The sequence below is a fragment of the Bactrocera tryoni genome, chromosome 2 (assembly GCF_016617805.1).
Source record: "Bactrocera tryoni isolate S06 chromosome 2, CSIRO_BtryS06_freeze2, whole genome shotgun sequence".
Taxonomy (NCBI): domain Eukaryota; kingdom Metazoa; phylum Arthropoda; class Insecta; order Diptera; family Tephritidae; genus Bactrocera; species Bactrocera tryoni.
In genome coordinates this window covers 40,453,840-40,459,255 of record NC_052500.1, presented here as the reverse complement: position 1 = coordinate 40,459,255, position 5,416 = coordinate 40,453,840, and the positions used below count along the sequence as shown (strand labels likewise).

Here is a 5,416-nt window from a genome sequence, read left to right as displayed (position 1 = left end):
AAGTGAGCCTGCTTTCCCGTTGCCCATCCTTTTTGTTGAGTGGGTTGGCGTATAGATGTGTTGAGTTGTGCTGTAGTGTCATCAGCTGTGGTGAATTGCACTGTAGCATTAGGATGCGCCTGTTTTACCGGGTAGAGTGGGTGGATGCTTAACTCATTTAAACAATTTAGTTATTTTAATCTGGAAGAAGTGTTTACAAATTTTCCTTCGGAGAATATATAACAGTCGACTGGGATTTTATTCCAATAAAAGTACGAAATAACTAAACATGGCATCGTTAATATTGCTGCGTAATGGGTCAGTTGCTGTTCCAATTTTATGATTTAAGAGATGAAGAAGCGATACGCGATGCTGTGAAGTACTCATATGTAGTTATCAACTTACAGTTGGTCGTGAATTCGAGTCAAAATTTTAAATTCAATGACGTGCTCGTATAAGGTGCACGTCGCATTGCTAGGTAAGCTAAAACTAATCTTTATTTCAAAAGATTTACCATGTATTTTTTATTCTATAGAATCAGCAAAGAAGCTGGTGTAGAACGTTTGATTCATTTGTCTGCTTTAAACGCTAGTCCCAAACATATGAGCTTTGGGCAGCAACTTTTTTAAGAGCAAATACTACGGTGAATGTGCCGTTCGCGATGAATTCCCAGAGGCCAGCTGATATCTATGGCTCGGAAGATCGTTTCCTACGATACTACGCCCACATTTGGCGTCGCCAGTTCCGTGCCATGTCACTCACACTGGTTTGTGGGCGAACGTACTGTAAAACAACCAGTTTTTGTGTCGAGTGTTGCACAAGTTATTGTCAATTGCGCTAAGGATCCCGATACTGCTGGTCAGGATTATCAAGTTGTTGGGTAGGTTTTGAGCAAAAATGAATTTAGATACTTTCTAATATGCGAAACACTCAACCGAACCTGTTACCGAACGTTGAGCGAATTAATTGACTGGTTTCATCGTGTTATGCGCAAAGATGAAAAATGGGAATACCGTTCACTGAGCTTACCTGTCCTGGACAACCTATTGGTGAGCTACATAAGGAACGTATCGATCGTGAATGTCTTACCGATGTCGTTCCCTCCGATATACCGTGCGTGGAGGATTTGGCACAATGACCTCCACCAAAACCGATAGAACATCGGGAAGAACTACGTTTGTTTGCATAAAACTAATATAATGGCAACAACAGCTAAGCAAATAATGAACACCAGTCATCAAATGAAAGTTGGTCGCGTTGGTGGCCAAGCAGCGATTTGAAAAAGAAACATTTGCATCTATGCGAATTACAATTTGTCTTTACTTCTAGTGAATTATGGTCGATCATGAAAGGTGTGGAAGCTGATAATTAAACTTTAAAAAACAAATAAATGTAATTTGGTTAATAATGAACCGCTATTAAAAATTAAGGAATTTGAGTTGTATTTTTATTTGGGCCAAACAAGTTATTTTCGATAAAGATAATTTCAAATGGAATTTATTTCGAACAATCGATGTATTTGTATGAACAACATCAAACTATTTCTCGCAAAAAAATCGTATATTCACGTAGGTGTTAGTACCTTTTTAAATATAAAAGTATATTATATAACTTATCGCAGTTATTTGTTAATTACTTTTGTTTTCATTATTGCATTTAGTTTAAACCATGGTACAAGGATATCGACCCATCAAAATACCGACAATATTCATATATGTAGCTAAATCAATACAGCGACAAATCAGCTTATTGAAGTCAAATATTATGCCAGTATTGCTATTGAGCATTGCAATATAGTGTTGCGTAAGCTAATTTAAACTACTTTTTACCACTATCCTTTTTATTTAAAAACTTAGCTTAGATTTAAAAAATAATATGGTAAATCTGTTAAGATGGTCAAACACCTCATTTGGAAACGAGTAAGATTCCTGATCGCCGGCGTATAGCTAAATTCTGACATATAAAACGTGTAAGTAGTTTGTGATTACAAAAATTTATTCTAAAAATATAGGAAACATGGCTATTATAATTATCTCTTGATTTATCTTACAATAAAAAATTGTGTTTTACTGTTCAGACGAATTATTACGATACCTAATACCAAATTTTTCCACAATAGTTATCTCTTTTGGTTCACTTTATCACATTATCAATATAATTTCTAATTTGTCCATGAATAAGTTAACTAAAACGCTCAAAAATATATAGCACATTTATTTATATCAAGAAGATATAATTAAACTTTTTGATAACAGCATTAAACTTCATTCTATAAGCAAAATTGAAAATAGTATTTATAAATGTATAAATATAGTACTATAAGTTTAAGTTAATGCTTGCCACCAGATGATTAACAACACGCTGGTTTGAATGGTGAAGTCGAACTCGAATTTCTTTATTAAAAACGTTTCTTTTATACAGAATTTTTCTTATATACTATAAACTTACATATGTACTAATTCTTACTTACTAGTACTTATTTCCATATACTAACGTAAGCAATAATTATAGCCAAACAGCAAACCTCAGTTTGGTCGAGAAACGGCTCACATTGCGGCGGCACGACTTCCGTTCTGGTTTAGTGCCGACGAAATGTGCTGTCGTTGTAAATTTTGGAAATTGAGCAATGATATTGTATTTTTACAGAATATTGCTGAATTGGGTAATATCAGTATATTTGCTAGCTACGAGTACGACAACTTTGTTGTTGTACTTTTAGCTGTGATAACTCCCCCCTTCTTAAGCATCAGCGTCTCGCTGATTAAGAATTATTGGCTACTGAAAGCTGTGGGTAATCTATTATTGCTGGGATAAGAAATGAATTCCTGGTTTTTGGTTTGAGTATGATATATAATACAAATGATAGTGTTACTGCAATAAGAATTGCTAAGAAGCTTGAGCTAATTGAAATAATGTTTTTTGATGTTATTCGTTCTAGTTCATTTACATTATTTAAATGTAGTTTATGTAAATATCTAGTTTAAGTCTAATTTAATTTTATTTTCCGTTAGGTTATTCTGAAGTATTGCGGGTAGGATTTGGTAGGAACTTGTTTGCCAGTTTGTGTAACTAACGTTATTCAAAGTTATAGTTTCGTTAAAGAAGTTTATGAGAAAAGTACCATTTAGTTTAAAAGATGTATTATTATAAGTAATATTTCCAATAAAATTTGAAAGAAATATTGTTCCTTCACTAATTAGTTTAATTATAGCTTGGTTTACATATTGGTAATCGCAGAGCGCTTTTTCTCCGCTAAGGATCTGTGAAATGCAATGGGTTTTGTTTAGTTTCTTAAGTTGGTTTCTCTTGCATATAGTATGTAGTATCATCTACTTCAATGCAATTTCCAAGTATGCCATATTTGTCGTTTTGGGATATGAAAATATTGGTGAATTCTAAGTATACTCGTTTAAGGTGTTTTACTGTCGAACGTATGATAATATTATTGTAAAGGATATCTTCGGTTTTCGGAAGTGAAATTACATATAAAAGAAGTGAGTCTTTAATAATCATAGAAGGTTCTGCATATTTGAGTGCTTGCAGTTCATTTTTAAAAGGTAATGTCTCAGTTTGAGAGAGAATATTTGCGATATCTTCTTTATTTAGAATTTGGGAATGAACGATTCCTTGTTTAGCTAATTGGGTTGCCATTATAATTTTTGCAATTTCGTCTTTTACGATGCCTAACCTATTATATAATGTTTGTGCGAATAATTCCTTATTATTCTTACTTATTTCATCCACAATCATGTTATAACTATCTAATATTTTATTATTTGTCTTGATAAGGTATTGGTTTGTGGTGTACTGTACGTTACTGTTTTCAGTCAGCTCATGTGTTGTGGAAAGTATTTGGTCCCAGTCAGTGGCATCGGGATTTCCTGCTAACCATTTCCAAGCAGATCCTATCCAATTGATTGATCTCTTTTGAATAGTTGCATTTTTTGTTCGCAGTTGGCTTAATAAGCTATCTATCTCGGAAAGTTGATGTTTTAATTGTGGAAATAAAATATTTGTTTTACTAATTTCGTGGTATATACTAAGTCTGACGTCGTTGGTAATTTTTTCTTAGTCGTTCAAGTCGATAGTGTGGATAATTTTATACGTCCCTTTTGTAATCTTTCCTAATCCTTGTTTGATCGTCACGAGCGGGCTGTCATATTCGTAGGTGTCCACTGTTGCAGTTGTCCAACAAGGTAAGAGTCTAAAGAGTAAATGTCAGTTAGTTTTTTAAATGTGATTTATGAATCTTTCTGTTATCTTTAGTAGTTATTGTGACGGTATTGTCTTTAGCGACAGTTTCTTTTTTAAAAATGGGTTTCGTTTTCCCTTTAATTTGTTTGTTCTTTTTAAATATAGTATCACCAGGTTCGTAATTCCTTATTTTTGACCTATTTTTGTTGTGATAATTTAGTGTATTTTTTTGGTTTCTGGCTATTTCATTTCGAAGATCAGTATTAACTATTTCCTTAAAGTTTGTTAAATTTTGGTAGTTGATTCTCTGTGTTCTTCCAAAGAAAATATCAGCTGGTTTCCTTTTCGTAACTGAATGTATCGTGTTATAATATCTGTCAACGGCAATGTTGACAATTTCTTTAATAGAGAAATCAGGGTATTCTACTTGGAGACATCTGATTATTTCAATAATAGTGGAATGCACACGTCTATCGCACCATTGACTTCGCTTTTCTGAGGTGGTGCCAGATAGATTTCAATTCCTAACCCTTCTAAATAGTTCAGAGTTATTGGGCTTACAAAGCTGTCTTCATTGTCCATGACCAAACTCTTTGGTACAGTGAAGTAGTGTAGAAGCTTTATCAATTTATCCCTGATATGCAGTACTGATTTATTTTTTATCCTGAAAAATTTTACAAATTTAGTGAATATGTCAACGCACGAAATATATTTTTCGCCGGACATTTCTATAATGTCGATATGCAGTATTTCTGTTGGATACGAAGGTATGGGTGTTGCATCCGCAAATTTCACATGATTTAGTATATTTTTTAATAAGTTTAGTCATTTGTGGAAAATAGTATTTTTCCAATATCTGGTCTTTATTTTCTTTACCATTGCGATGGGCTCTTTTGTGTTCTTGTTCTATTATTTTAAATTTGACATCTTCGTCTGCGATATCGGTAACTACTTTCTGTGTTATCCTGATACGAAATTGTGAGAAATTTTCTTGATATATTTGATGTAGTAATGAAATGTATTTTTCTTGAATTTTAATTCCATTGATTATGTTTAGGTTTAGAACGCTTTTCAAGATTTTACTTAGGTTTTCTTTATCGTAAACTTCACATTTAATGAGGTGTTTGTGGAAGCTTGGATGAGGTTCTTCGTGTGTAATCTCCTCCTTTCCTTCTGTAAATATAACTTGATTTTTAAATACGTTAATTGGAGCTTCACAGTGAGGAAAGAGCTTTGAGCTATC

The 5,416-nt window shown here is 33.1% G+C and overlaps 1 pseudogene; it reads left to right on the top strand.

Moving 5' to 3' along the window:
• The first annotated feature begins 293 nt into the window (after positions 1-293).
• LOC120769699 lies at positions 294-1,138 on the top strand (annotated as a pseudogene).
• Positions 1,139-5,416: the final 4,278 nt, after the last annotated feature.